Raw genomic sequence first — 16,603 nt, 5'->3', positions numbered from 1 at the left:
TTAGAGCCTATACAGCCAAAGAATGATACGGCCAACCGGCCGGATACACCACCTTGTGAACGTGATAGAGCGGCTAACAAAGTCACGCATAAGTCAACACATGATCTACGTGAGAACTTGCGTCAAAAATCCGACGCGACCAGATCCATCTATGGATCTAGGAAGCATGCTACGGTACAAAACCAACACCGAATACTACAACCGTCCGAACACCATGGCACATCCCAATACAGGGGTGCCGCACACCCCTTATGTTTCACTGATGAGGTGCTGGATCACGAATTCCCAGAGGGATTCAAGCCGGTGAACATAGAGGCGTACGACAGGACCACAGACCCTGGAGTCTGGATAGAGGACTTTATCCTCCATATTCATATGGCTCGTGGAGACGATCGGCCAGCTCGGCACTGGCTGAAAAGCCTCCCCGAAAACTCAATTGGAAGTTGGGAGGAGCTCGAGGACGCTTTCCGGGCCAATTTTCAAGGGACTTATGTCCGACCTCCGGATGCAGACGATTTAAGTCATACAATCCAACAGTCCGGAGAGTCCGCCCGAAAGCTTTGGAATAGGTTCCTAACCAAGAAGAACCAAATCGTCGACTGTCCGGACGCCGAAGCCTTAGCAGATTTTAAACACAACTTCCAAGACGAATGGCTCACCAGACACCTCGGCCAAGAAAAACCGAGAACGATGGCAGCCCTAACAAGCCTCATGACCCTCTTTTCTGCGGGCGAGGACGGCTGGTTGGCCCGTAGCAGCACCAACGACCCAAGCACATCCGAAGTTAGGGATGGCAATGGTAAACCACGACACAACAAAAACAAGCATCGAAATAAAGAAGGTATCCCAGATAACACGGCGGTAAACGCCGGATTCAGGGGCTCCCGACCAGGTCAGCGGAAAAAGCCTTTCAAAGGCAGCAGAGAAGGACAATCTGGCCTAAACAAAATTCTTGACAAACTCTGTCAGATTCACGGCACCCCAGACAAACCTGCAAATCATACCCACAGAGAATGTTGGGTCTTCAAACAGGCCGGTAAGCTAAACGCCGAACACAAAGAGGAAGAGACACCAAGCAAAGACGAGGATGAACCTCGCCAGCAAAGTGCCGGAGGACAGAAAAAGTTCCCACCAGAGGTTAAAACAGTAAACGTGATCCATGTGACAAAGAGGAGAAGCCAGCATGCACTCCGATGCACACGCGCCATAGAGCCCGTCACCCCTAGGTCCAACACCTGGTTGGCCTGCCCAATCACTTTTGATCATAGGGATCACGTTACAAATATCCGGCGTGAAGGACTGACGGCCATGGTGTTAGACCCAATAATAAATGGGTACCATTTCACACGAGTCCTCATGGACGGCGGTAGTGACCTAAATCTGATATATTAGGACACAGTCCACAAAATGGGGATAGACCCGACACAAATAAGCCACAGTAAATACTACCTTCAAGGGAGTAATACCAGGCCAAGAGGCCCGCTGTACGGGCTCTCTACTACTAGAGGTGGTATTCGGTTCTCCTGATAACTTCCGAAGCAAAAGTTTAACTTTTCACATCGCTCCATTCCAAAGTGATTATCAAGCACTACTCGGATGGGCGGCTTTCGCTTGTTTTAACACAATACCGCATTATGCTTTTCTCAAGCTCAAGGTGCCCGGTCCACGTGGAATCATCTCAATTAGCAGAAATACCAAACATTTTTTATGAGGATGCGGCGGCTCTAACAGCTGGGAACTAGACGGCCTCACCAACTAGAAAAAATGGCAGGTCATCAAGACCACGTACACGGTTAGACGAGTCCGGCGTTCCATCACATATACATGAGATGGATTTGATGATCAAACCCTCATAAAAGATACCAGGGGCTCCCCGCGTGTAATCAGGGCCAGCCCGGCTCAACTTGACTTCTCCTGAATTTTGATAGTTCATTGATAATAACAATTCTTCTTCTTTTTTTGGCACGGAAACTTTCACCGAAAGTTCTTTCCTTTTACATATGACAATCGTGCTACACCCATCCAGGACACGACACAACGGAGACACAGGCGCAGACGTGCAGCAGGGACCCGCCCAAAGGTTTCTTTTCAGATTAAGACCCTGCGTAAACCTTTTTTACTGTCTCTTGTTGCTGACATCCTTCAGATACTCCACACAACCGAGAAGGATGCAAACGTTCTTGGCATGTGGCCACGTCAGGATATTGCACGTACCTAGACACATGGGGTTTCTTATTAAGGGCATTGTTTCGGCCGGTATATGTTATAAAGACCGAACACCTTAGGGAGTGTTCGACGTCGCGAGTTTGGCCCTATATGCATCAGCTCTGAATCATGTCTTTGGTCAAATGTTGGGTTTGCCCGGCTCCCATGTTTTGGTACCTTATGTTTCATTATATCGGCTAAGGTAGCACTGGGAGAACTACTGCGATTGTGCCCTGGTTCATCCGGACGAGCACCTCGGTAGAGAAAGCCAAAAACTGACTGTCATGATATAGCGAGAGACTGGTCAACCACTCGATAACTCAGCAGAATCTTCGGGATTCCTCTGCATTAACGAAGGGCCGTTTCCTGGTCATGTATGTATGCGCCCCGTATCTGGACGAGCGCAGAAGTACCAGGGGCTATATAGTAGCCCCACCGTCAAACTCCTATGGATAAGTGAAAGTGTTAAAGCAATATAGTCTGATTGCCTCGTTCGCTGTGCTACCACCTCCTAAATGGACCAAGACATTGGATCAAGTGTGGATATGCATTTTTTGCGAACACCCCCGCATTATATGCGTGGGGACGGAAGCCGTCGACTACAAACTTTCAGGTTATATACATATATACATAAACGGCCGCACAGGAGGCATCATAGTACTTTCGGGCAAAAGTATAAATACAGCCTTGATAATTCAATAAAACATTGTTTTTACAATGGGAATACATGTCACTAGAACATAATATTCTTTGAGCACTGAGCCTATATCGAACGAGCGCCTTCAAGAAATTCTTCAAAGTAGTGCTCGGCAGCTACTCGGCCTACGGCCGAACCCTATGTCGCAACAGTGGTGGCCACCATCTCCGCCCAGTATGTCGTGACACGGGCAAAGGCCATCCGCGCACCCTCTATGCACACCGATCTCTTTACAGCATCGAGGTGTGGCACAACACCAAGGAATTGTTGCACTAAACTAAAGTAGCTATTCGGCCTTGGCCCTCCCGGCCATAGGTGATCCACAACGGACCTCATGGCAAGTCCGGACAACCTATGGAGCTTGGCCCACTCAGCCATTTGCTCATTCAACAGCAGCGGACGGACTGGGGCATGAAACTGTGACCAGAACAGTTTTTCCACTTCATGATCTTTCTGATCCTTGAAGTACTCTGCCGCATCAGCAGCACTAGCAGCCAAATCCATGTAGGCATCCACAGAATTCCATAGCCGGTCCAAAGGAGCATACTTCGGATCTCCGAACTTAGTCCGCAACAAGAAGGGCTTCCCAGACACGATATCTGCAGCTTAATTCAGCTCCTTCTTCGTCGCTCTAATTTTGGAGCGGGCTTCCTTGGCAGCCACCAGGGCCTTCTCCAGGTCTGTCGCCTTCGCCCGGTTTTCTTCTTCAAGAAGCTGGTAACGGTCAGCGGCATCCTTTAACTCTACAGCCATCTTGGCTATTTTTTCCTTGCTCCCGCAATGCGTGGCATGTTCGGCCCTTAACTCTTCGGCCGCCTTTAGAGCGGCCGCATTGCTACTCCTTGCTTGCTCCTTGGCTCGGGCAAGCTCCTCCCGAAGGGTCTCTATGGTGGCAGCTCCATCTGCAGTCACAACATATTAAAGATCACTTACTACGTGTTGATCACCGGAAAAATCACTTAACCTGTGCCTCGTCAAGCCGCTTTAGCTCGGCAAACCCATCAATCCGGCTTGCCACCGGAGCTTCAGCCACCTGCACATCAAGGCGGTCTGGTTATTACCTGGGACTGTGATCCTCTGTTTGCCGCCGTTTTCGACGACAACCAGAGTCTCAGGGGCTACTATCTGCATAGGGCACACCTAACGTATGCGGTACTATAAAAACATACACTATTTCACGTACCTCTAAGCCTTTCAGCAGACTCATAAAGGCTTCATGCAAACCGCTTTCAGCGGATGAAATCCTTTCAATTACCGTACCCATTAGCGTACGATGCGCTTCCGAGATGGCCGCTTGCCCCAGAAGATCCTTCAGCGCATCCGACCACATACTGTATGGACCCTTGCTGTCGCTCTCCTTAGGAGCCGGATACTGGGGATCCCGGGTAGCCAAAGGGTTATCCTCTGGCCTTAGTGGATCCGAAGAGACCCTTCGCGACCACACTTCAAGGTCGCCCGCTTCATGAGGCGGGTGTCGGGGGGAGGTGAGAGAGTCCTGGATTAGGGGGTCTCCGGACAGCCGGACTATCTCCATTGGCCAGACTGTTAGACTATGAAGATACAAGATTGAAGACTTCGTCTCGTGTCCGGATGGGACTCTACTTGGCGTGGAAGGCAAGCTAGGCAATACGGATATGGATATCTCCTCCTTTGTAACCGACCTTGTGTAACCCTAACCCTCTGCGGTGTCTATATAAACCGAAGGGTTTTAATCCGTAGGACAACAACCATAACATACAATCATACCATAGGCTAGCTTCTAGGGTTTAGCCTCTCTGATCTCGTGGTAGATCTACTCTTGTACTACCCATATCATTAGTATCGATCAAGCAGGACGTAGGGTTTTACCTCCATCAAGAGGGCCCGAACCTGGGTAAAACATCGTGTCCCCTGCCTCTTATTACCATCCGGCCTAGACGCACAGTTCGGGACCCCCTACCCGAGATCCGCCGGTTTTGACACCGACATTGATGCTTTCATTGAGAGTTTCTCTGTGTCGTCGCCGTTAGGCTTGATGGCTCCTACTATCATCGATAGCGATGCGGTCCAGGGTGAGACTTTTCTCCCTGGACAGATCTTCGTATTTGGCGGCTTTGCACTGCGGGCTAATTCGCTTGGCCATCTGGAGCAGATTGAAAGCTACGCCCCTGGCCATCAGGTCAGATTTGGAAGTTTGAACTACACGGCCGACATCCACGGAGACTTGATCTTCGACGGATTCGAGCCACAGTCGGGCGCGCCGCACTGTCACGATGGGTATGACCTAGCTCTGCCGCCGAGCAGTACCCCAGAGGCCGCGCCCGCATCAGCTCCGACCCTTAGCTCGGAGCCAACTGTGCCAGTCGAGGACGGATGGTTAGACACCGCCTCACGGGCTGCAGTCTCAACGGCGATCGAGCCGAACACCAGCCTAACCCTCTGCGCAGCCTGTGACTCCAAGGTGTCGGACTCTTTTCCGGACTCCGAACCATCCGCGCCCCTGCCAATCAAATCCGATTGGGCGCCGATCATGGAATTCACCGCCGTGGATATCTTTCAGCACTCGCCCTTCAGCGACATTCTGAATTCACTAAGGTCTCTCTCTTTATCAGGAGAGCCATGGCCGGATTATGGCCAACAGGATTGGGATGCGGACGACGAAGAAATTCGACGCCCACCAACCACCCACTTCGTAGCCACTGTCGATGATTTAACCAACATGCTCGACTTCGACTCCGAAGACATCAACGGTATGGACGACGATGTAGGAGACGAACATGAACCAGCACCTATAGGGCACTAGAAAGCCACCTCGTCATATGACATATACATGGTGGATACACCCAAAGAAGGCAATGGTGACGGGATAGCGGAGGATGACCCCTCCAAGAAGCAACCCAAACGCCGACGTCAGCGGCGCCACTCTAAGTCCCGCCAAAGCAAAAGTGGTGATACCGGCACATGAGATAATAACACTTCGGATAGTGCCGAAGAAAACAACAAACCCCTCTAGCAAGATTTAGAGCAGGAGGATGGAGGAGCCAGCTCTCCTGAGAGAGCTGCAGATGGAGAGGAGGAGGATGACAATCACATGCCCCCCTCCGAAGACGAGGCAAGCCTCGGCGACAATGAATTCACCATACCAGGGGATCCCGTCGAACAAGAGCGCTTCAAGCGCCAGCTTATGGCCACGGCAAATAGCCTGAAGAAAAAGCAGCAGCAGCTTCAAGCTGATCAAGATCTACTAGCTGACAAATGGACTGAAGTCCTCGCGGCCGAGGAATATAAACTCGAGCGCCCCTCCAAGAGTTACCCAAGGCACAGGTTACTACCTCAACAGGAGGAAGAAGCGTATGATACGGCTGATCGGCCACCTCGTGGCCGCGATAGAGAGGCATTCCAGCCAAAAGCTCAGCCTCCACCCCAACGCCATTCAAATAAAAAGGCATGGGGAGATACGCCAAACCTGCGAGACATATTGGAGGACAAGGCAAAACATTCAAGATCGATCTATGGATCACGAGGGCGCACCACTCTGCGAGACGACAAATGTCACGCCGGATACAGTAAAAGCAAATCCGGCCGGGCCGAACACAGTGGGCAAGACCCATTCGAGCTGCGTCGCGATATAGCCGAATACAGAGGCGCCGCACACCCCTTATGCTTCACAGACGAAGTAATGGAACATCAATTCCCAGAAGGTTTCAAACCTGTAAATATTGAATCATATGACGGCACAACAGACCCCGCAGTATTGATTGAGGACTTCGTCCTCCACATCCACATGGCCCGCGGCGATGACTTACACACCATCAAATACCTCCCACTAAAGCTCAAAGGAACAGCGCGGCATTGGCTTAACAGCTTGCCAGCGGACTCCATTAGCTGTTGGGAAGATCTGGAAGCCGCATTCCTCGACAACTTTCAGGGCACTTATGTGCGACCACCAGACGCCGATGATTTGACCCACATAATTCAACAGCCAGAAGAGTCGGCCAGGCAATTCTGGACTCGGTTCCTTACAAAGAAAAATCAAATCGTCGACTGTTCGAATGTGGAGGCCTTAGCGGCTTTCAAGCACAACATCTGAGACGAGTGGCTAGCCCGGCACCTTGGTCAGGAAAAGCCGAAATCTATGGCAGCTCTCACGATGCTCATGACCCGCTTTTGTGCGGGAGAAGACAGCTGGCTGGCTCGCAGTAATAACATATCAAAGAACCATGGTACCTCAGATACCAAGGACGGCAATAGCAAGTCACGTCGCAACAAGCATAAGCGCCGCATTAACAGCGAAAATACTGAGGATACGGCAGTCAATGCCGGATTCAAAGGCTCTAAACCCGGTCAGCGGAAAAAGCCATTCAAACAAAGTACGCCGGGTCCGTCCAGCTTGGACCATATACTCGATCGCTCGTGTCAAATACACGGCACCCCAGACAAGCTAGCCAATCACACCAACAGGGATTGTTGTGTGTTCAAGCAGGCCGGCAAGTTAATTGCCGAAAACAAGGACAAGGGGCAGCATAGCGATGACGAGGAGGAGCCCCGGCAGCCGCACACTGTAGGACAGAAGAGGTTTCCCCCGCAAGTGCGGACAGTGAACATGATATACGCAACCCACATCCCCAAGAGGGAGCGGAAGCGTGTGCTCAGGGACGTATATGCGTTGGAGCCAATCGCCCCAAAGTTCAACCCTTGGTCCTCCTGTCCGATCACCTTCGATCGCAGGGACCACCCCACTAGTATCCGTCATGGCGGATTCGCCGCACTGGTCCTAGACCCAATCATCGACGGATTTCACCTCACTCGAGTCCTTATGGATGGCGGCAGCAGCCTGAACCTTCTTTATCAGGACACGGTGCACAAAATGGGTATAGACCCCTCAAGGATCAAACCCCCAAAAACGACCTTTAAGGGCGTCATTCCAGGTGTAGAGGCCCATTGCACAGGCTCAATTACACTAGAAGTGGTCTTCGGATCCCCGGATAACTTTCGAAGCAAAATCTTCGATATAGTCCCATTCCGCAGTAGTTATCACGCGCTGCTCGGGCGAACCGCATTTGCTAGATTCAGGCGGTACCGCATTATGCATACCTCAAGCCCAAGATGCCAGGACCTCGCGGAGTTATTACAGTCAATGGAAACACAGAGCGCTCTCTCCGAACAGAGGATCACACCGCAACCCTCATAGCAGAAACACAAAGCAGCCTCTCAAGGAAATAAACCAGTTCGGCGCTTCACAGCCCGGACATCTTCAAGAGCGCTCGGGGCAATCAGCAAATAGACCGCCTGGCGCGATCTGAGCTCGCGTAGCAATATGGCGGCCACCCCAATCCCAGCCCAGCGGCGAAACTCGTGCCGCGCGTACATAATTACGCATTAAAAATACCATGGGCACATGTGGGGAGGGGGCACAACTGCGGCACGCCCCAAGACGCGGCCTAAACCACACTAGGGGCTTCCCGTTCGGTTCTTTTTCTTTTTCTTTCAGGACCTTAATCTCTGGAAACACTGTCCGGCAGCACTATTGCCGAACACATGATGCAGCAACCAAGGAGGCAGACAGCTACGTTATACCACGGAATTCCCAGGTTGATTACAGTAACGAGTGAAATATTCAATTTAACATCATTCCTCAGCTTGCCCCTGGAAGGGACATAGTCCTACTCTTTGCTTATCGCACTATCTGTATCACTCTGCTTTAATGCAATTTTTTAATAAACAATGCATGACATTACGACTATTATTGCATTCTTGTTATATATATATATATGTGTGTGTGTGTGTGTGTGTGTGTTCATTAATGATACCTTGCAACCGTACACTATGGTACGCCCAATACACTAGGGGCTTACGTACCCCACAATGCAGTGTGAAAAGTCCGAACACTTTCACAAGTGCGGCACCCCAAACTTATAGCATTATATGCATCAGCTCCGAATCATGTCTTTAGTCAAATGTTGGGTTTGCCCGGCTCCTATGTTTTGGTACCTTACGTTCTGCTCTATCGGCTAAGGTAGCGCTAGGAGAACTACTATGATTGTGCCCCGGTTCTGCTGGGTTCAGCACCTCAGTAGAGAAAGCTAAAACTGACTGTCATGATAAGGCGGGAGACTGGTCGCTGTTCGGCGAGGTTTTCAAGTCCCTAAAGACTTATGCCGCTTAGAGCGAGGGGCCGGCCCTGTCCGGCTTAAAGGCGTGTATCGCGCCCTGAATTCGGCCTTCCGAATACCAGGGGCTTCGCCGAAATTTAAAATTATAGAATTCTATGGCTAAGTGAGAGTGATAAAGCATCATTAGTCCGGTTGCCTTGTTTGCTGTGCTGAGCACATCCCTCGAAGGACCCAAACATGGGAACAAGAGTGCTCAGCTTTATCCCGAACACCCCAGCACTCGTGGCATGGGGGAAGAAGCCGAGGACTAGCCATCTCTCAGATTGGATAAACAGCCAAACAGAAGGTAATATTTTAAATTCCAACAAGCATTGCATAGTGCATATGAAACAAGTTTTCGTACATACAGGATAAAACGAGCAAGTCTCATTCAAATATTACATCTTTTGAACACTTGTCTATGATGAGACGGGCACCCAGCAGAACACCCTCGTAGTACATCTTCGGGGTGGCGGTGCTCCTTGCCCTCTGGTGGCCCCTCCTTGATCAGCTTCACGGCGTCTAGCTTGACCCACTGCAATTTCACATGGGCGAAAGCCCGGCGTGCACCTTCAATGCAGACAGATCGCTTGACGACCTCTAGCCGCGGGCAGGCATCCACAAGCCGCCTCACCAGGCCGAAAAAGCTGTTCGGAAGGGCGTCACCAGGCCACAGCCGGACTATAAAGCTCTTCATGGCCTGATTGGCCGGCTTATGTAGCTCGACCATCTGCTTCAGCTGGTCGCTCATTGGCACCGGATGTCCGGCCTCGGCATACTGAGACCAGAACAGCTTCTCCGTCGAGCTTCCGTCCTCGGCCTGGTAAAATTGTGCGGCATCGGACACACTGCGGGGCAAATCTGCGAATGCTCCTGAAGAGCTCCGGATCCGGGTAAGTAATCAGTAATTTACTTTAACATGCTTGCTTTGCATATATAAAGCCTTACCCGCCGCTATCTTCTTCATCGCGTCGATCTCTTGGAGGGCCTTTTGGGCTTCGGCCTTGGCACTTTTTACACTCTCGAGGGCCGCGGCAAGCTCAGACTCCCGCGTCTTGGAGTCAAGCTCCAACGCCTCGTGCTTCGCCATAAGAGCCTGGAGCTCTTGCTGCACCTCGCCCACCCGAGCCTCGTGCTTCTCTCACTCGGTGCGCACCTTGGCCGCTGTATCTTCGGCCTTGGTTAGCGCTTGCTTCAGGGTCGCCACCTCGGTCGTGGCCCCTGGCAAACATACGATGATCCTGTCATTTTGCAATTGTGTCCTCTTTTATATATATACATAAGATAGGGTATTACTTACCCTTGTTCTCCTCGAGCTGCCTCTTGGCAAGGGCAAGCTCTTTCCTGGACCCCTCGAGGTCCTGCTTTAGTACGGCGACCTCCGCAGTTAGTGCGGCGGACGCCAGCAGCGAAGCCTGCATATGCATATGCATATTGACATACTTATATTAGACTCTTGCGATATTATTTGATCATCTGTTTGGTTTTTCTTTGTGAACACCGAACAAAGCATCAGGGGCTACTGTCTATGCGGTAATATTTCTACTACATTTTAAAACACTTACATCGAAGCTTGTTAGAAGGCTGGCACAGGCTTCAGTCAATCCGCTCTTGGCGGACTGAACCTTCTGGATCACCGCACTCATGATAGTGCGGTGCTCCTCGTCGATGGAAGCGCCGCGAAGTGCTTCCAGCAGATTTTTCGGCGCCTCTGGATGGACAGAGGTCACCGGCACAGGAGTCTTGCCCCTCTTAGAAGGAGGCCTCCTTCCCGAGCCTGGAACCGCTGGAGGTTCCGGCACGGTGTTCGGCTGAGGGCCGAACTCGGAGCTCTCAAGGGCCCCGTCCCCTCGGCTCCCGGAGTCCGGAAGGTCGCCTTGAGGCGCCTCCGGGATTGTCTCCCCTCGATCCGGTGCCTCTTGAGACAACACCTCGGCATCGTCGGCAGGATGAGGGGAGGTGGCGGTCGGGACTGGATCGTTATCCATGTCCGACAAGCCCAAGGAGCCGTCCGATGATACATCGATACTGGCTCGTGGCGGCCTGCATAATTGCATTCGGCGTTAGGGAAAGCAGTGCGACAAAGGAATCCTATGAGTTACTCTGGTATCCGAATACTTACGATCTCCCCGGGGGCTTGACCCTGGGCAACCACTTGTCTTTGCCTTTGTCGGCGGTAGTGGAACCGTCCGGAAGGAGAGTCCTTCCCTTCTTGGACCCTCCAGCCTCCCCGGTTGGGGCGGCCTTCCTTTTCTTGTCTCCCCTAGTCGGTGGGGGAGCATCTTCTTCTTCTTCCTCGTCTTCGGGGGAAGAGTGCGCCACAGAGTCATCGGACGGTGAGTCCGATGACGCCTGGCGTCGGGAACTCTTTCAGGTTCCCTTGGCCTTCTTGGTCTTCTCCGGCACCGTATAAGGGGCCGGAGTCAACATCTTCGCCAGAAGAGCGTCTGCGGGGCCTTCGGGCAAAGGAGCCGGACAGTCGATCTGTCCGGCCATCTTCTGCCAGTCTTGTCAAAGGTACGGAGTTTAGATCCTGCATAGAGTCAATCTATATAAAAAATAATAAGTATCCTGTGAAAGGTAAAGTAGCTTACCGCACTGGCTTGGCGCTTCGCGCTGAATCCGCGATCCTCAGTAATAGGGGGGGGGACCTCGGCACTTTTGAACAGCACCCTCCAGGCGTCTTCATTAGTCGTGTCAAAGAGCCTGTTCAGAGTTCGGTGCTGCGCCGGATTGAACTCCCACAAGTTGAACTCCCGTTGTTGGTGCGGGAGTATCCGGCGGATGAGCATAACTTGGACTATGTTGACAAGCTTGAGCTTCTTGTCCACCATGTTTTGAATACATGTTTGGAGTCTGGTCAGCTCTTTCGAACTACCCCAGGATAGGCCCTTCTCTTTCCAGGAGGTGATCCGCGTGGGGATGCCAGATCGGAACTCGGGGGCCACTGCCCATGCAGGGTCACGCGGCTCGGTGATATAGAACCACCCCGATTGCCACCCCTTTATGGTTTCCACAAAGGAGCCCTCGAGCCATGTTACGTTGGGCATCTTGCCCACACTGGCGCCTCCGCACTCTGCCTGGCGGCTGCCCACCACCTTCAGCTTGACATTGAAGGTCTTCAGCCATAAGACGAAGTGGGGCTTGATGCGGAGGAAGGCCTCGCACATGACGATAAACGCCGAGATGTTTAGGATGAAGTTCGGGGCCAGATTGTGGAAATCCAGGCCGTAATAAAACATGAGCCCCCGGACGAAGGGATGGAGAGGGAATCCCAGTCCGTGGAGGAAATGGGTGAGGAATACTACCCTCTCATGGGGCCTGGGGGTGGGGATGAGCTGCCCCTCATCTGTGAGCCGGTGCGCGATGTCGTCGGGCAGGTATCCGGCTCTCCTCAGTTTCTTGATGTCTCCCTCTGTGATGGAGGAGACCATCCACCTGCCTCCCGCTCCGGACATGATTGGGGAAGGTCGAGGTGGGAAGTGCGGACTTGGGCGCTAGAGCTCGAGTGTGCGAAAACGGATGGGTAAGGGAGGAAGAAGGCGTGGATAGAAAGGTGAATCCTTATCCCTTTATATGGGCGGACGAAACTAAGCGTCCCCACTTGCCTGGTAAAACTCGCTTATCCCCCAAGAACCGCAATTGATGGCGCGGTTGGGTTACCCACGCCCGTATTGATGAGAATCCCGTAATAAGGGAACCCGATCTCTGCTTTGACAAGACGTGTCGAGAAACTGCCTCGCATTATGTGTGGGGCTGGTTAAAAGAAACGGTTCGAATAATCACCGGGCCATGACGTAACGTCATGCTGCCAAAACAAGCCAGCAAATTAGATCTGTGAAAATATTATTCTCTCTACGGTGGAATGTGGAACTTATTTTGCAGGGTCGGACACTATCCTCGTATTCAAATTCTTCTATGATGTATTCGGAGAAGGAACCCGCCTTGCAATGCCGAAGACAATACTGCGCGCCGGACTCATCGTCATTGAAGCCTGGTTCAGGGGCTACTGAGGGAATCCTGGATTAGGGGGTCTTCGGACAGCCGGACTATCTCCATTGGCCGGACTGTTAGACTATGAAGATACAAGATTGAAGACTTCGTCTCGTGTCCGAATGGGACTCTACTTGGCATGGAAGGCAAGCAAGGCAATACGGATATGGATCCGAGGACGAAATTAAAGACTTAAGGAGGGAACTCCATGTATGTCATACTGTGCATTTTGTATTTTTTACGAATATGTTCCTTCATGTTCATTATTGTTTGCATTGTTACAAGACTTAAAATACGAATTTACAAGGAACCGACAATCAGTGTCACGGAAAGGAGGCGTGCAGGTGATCAAAATTGGCCCAACATGTTAATATCTAAAAGTAACAAACTAATGATGAACTACCTTTGTTCATTGTAGGATCAAGTCAATGTGTGCAATTCATCCCTGACAGGAACTCCTAGGGCTAGCCAATTCACGACAGGGACTTCGAGTACACCAAGTGCAAGACATGTGACGGAAAACAATGAGGAACACAATTAACTCCGATGAAGCCTGTCTTTGGTAATGATTACAAGTTCACGGATGAGGACATAGATACAGCCGTTTACATCCGCGGAACATATGACCCTGTTGAAATAGCTAGAATCGGAGACATTTCCCTCACAGCAGAAAATCTGAAGCGAAATTTGGACGAGAAATACATTTATAGTGATGTAAGCCCATTATACTCTATTCTACATCATTACTGCAACAACTGTCTTATTATTGTATGATTGAAAATTTGGCAGGTTATTATGGCATATGTTCTCATTAGCCAAATTGAGAATGATACTACCTCAATCATATCCCCTCAAGAAACCGAAAAGCTGTTACAAATGAAGGGGTGGTTCCTGTTGGACGTGCAGCCTCATGGTTAGCTCGTGTAGCAGGAAAATTTGTAGGGCGCCGAAAGGTACACGTTTTCCACACTTTCATAGTTTACGTACACACTATACACGACAAATTTCGGTTCTCAACCCAACCCAAATTTTACTGCAGGTGCATGTCCCACTCAATGTACACCAAAACCATTGTATGCTAATGATGTTTAATTTTGACAAAAAAGAAATTCAGACTCTGAACTCCATGAATTATCATTGCGACAAGACCAAGGAAGATTCTCTTGTAAGTGTTCTCTTGCTACCTCTTTTGATCCGCATGGAACATGAGCTCCCAAAGTACCGTAACCCTATGTATAACTCGTCGTACCCTAGGTGGACTCAATTCAGTTCTGCATTGACGAAGCTGTCAAGAAAGGGTTGATATCACCAGCTAATAACATCAATTTTGCCAAATGGACCAAAAAACTCTATGAGAACATACCACAACAGACCGATGGGTACGCATGGCCTCATAAATTATTATTTGCGTACACGAATAAGATTACTGATCTTTAACTAAACATCGCAGGACTTCCTGTGCGGTTTGGACATTGCAGTACATGTTGTCATGGAACGGGGATGAAATGACCGATATTTTGAACCAGGTAATGGAATGCCTAATTTAAATTTGTACTTTGTTTAGCTTGAAAGCTATGCTGACGTCAGTGTCGGTTATCCAATATAGGCAAGGATAGATATTTTCAGGTGGAAAATATGTACAGCCTTACTGCATTCAAATTGCAATGCGCTTCGTCTCGAATCATATAAGTTCCCCGTAACGGTTAGCGCTACATGAAGAATATATCATTTATTTCATAATTCTCATGATTAGAACTAACGCAGCACTCTCTCTTATACAGAAGGATGTGTACGATGCCCGGCAAGCAGTTCTACCTGATGCTTCAGAAGAGGACGTACAATTAGTCAACAATCCCGATGGTTCCAACGAACCTGACACATCCAACTCCCAGAAGGATACCGGTGCAGCCAACTCCCCCAAAAATGGTGCACCCAACTCCCCCAAAAGGAAGAGAGCACGTGGACGCCCGAGAAAGCTAGTTGATCACGAGCAAGCAGCAAAAACAAAGAGTCTTAAAGAACTGAAACTTAAATTTGACAGCAAGACCATAGCCAACCAAGTGTCTTCGTTACCATCACGGTCACGCAGAGAGCATAAACCAGCACCAGCTTTATTGAGCCCATTCAAACACAAATAGGTAGCATCAATTGATCATCAATTCATACATGCTCATGCTCATGCTCTACTTCTAGCATCATTTGATACACGTTTTGTTCTTATCAGAAAGTGGAAATAGGTACTTTTGGCAATCATGAGCATCCTCTACTTATTGCAATATCTAATGCATTGATACATTCTCATGCTCATGCTCTACTTTTAGCATCATTTGATACACGTTTAGTTCTTATCAGAAAGTGGAAATAGGTACTTTTGGCAATCATGAGCATCCTCTACTTATTGCAATATCTAATGCATCATCAGTACAAAGCTTGATTTGGCAATAGGTGGAATCGGCAATCATTTGCATGCTTTAATTTTGTCAAAAATTAATGCATAGTTCAGTTGTAATTGCTCATAGATATGGCATGAACATGCTGAGTTATACACTAAACATAGTCATGCCAAGCTATAACTACCATAGTCATATTATGAGAGTTCCTAGCATGCATCACCGTACGGCAGAATAACACAGCAACCATAACATAGACCACCGTACGATACTTGAGTTGCTAAGGCCTTGTACAATGCAAGGTGCTTAGGGGAGTTGCTTATAGAAATAAACCAGGCTTTTCTTAAGCACATGTGCTTATTTGTACAGGGTAGACGCATAACTAGGCGTCTCTCCTGTAGAAATAGGCACTAGTGCTTCAGAAATACCCTGTTTATTTTTCTAAGCACCACCCTAAGCATCTAGCATTGTACAAGGCTTAAACATGCATCACCAAAATAGTATTAACAACTAGGAACACTAAACCAGAGTAGCAGCAAACTCTTAACATAAACGGCAGATCAACCACCGCTCAGCATAGGTTCAGACACACCATAGGACATCAGTTTTAGACTCCAACAACAAACAAACATACATAACATAACAGGACACGGCGGTCCTGGGGCAGCAGCAGCATTCTAGCAGCACATCACTTCTCTCCCTTCTTCAATGCATGTTGCAGGGCTCATTGACTTTGACAATCTCGAGGAAGCGTGCGTAGGCAGCATGTTTAGCCAGAGTACTGGCTTCATGCTTCTTACCATGTCCATTGCCAGTGCTGAAGGCATGCTGGATCATGCCATCTATGCCGCCACCGATCACCTTGCAACAGAAAGGGCACCCAATCTTGCCAAAGAAACGGTACTTGATCTTCCCAGCAATCAGATGCCTCAGGGTGTACCGGCTCTTGCTGTGCCTGCTGTCCATGCTGTAGTCCACGTCGTCGTCATCCTCCTGTGAATTAGTGAATTAGTACACATAGAAGAACTCAGCTAATCTATTATGGTGCATTGACTTTAATTACAATGTTTTGAAAGTACACATGTGTAACATGGCAACTATCTATTTGCTAGAAACAAGGCGTATGTGCACATACATAATTGAGCCAAAGAAACTGACATGCATAAATATGGACGGTGGAATAGTTG

Source organism: Triticum urartu, chromosome 6 (assembly GCF_003073215.2).
Source record: "Triticum urartu cultivar G1812 chromosome 6, Tu2.1, whole genome shotgun sequence".
Classification (NCBI taxonomy): domain Eukaryota; kingdom Viridiplantae; phylum Streptophyta; class Magnoliopsida; order Poales; family Poaceae; genus Triticum; species Triticum urartu.
Note: the sequence above shows the minus strand (reverse complement) of the source record.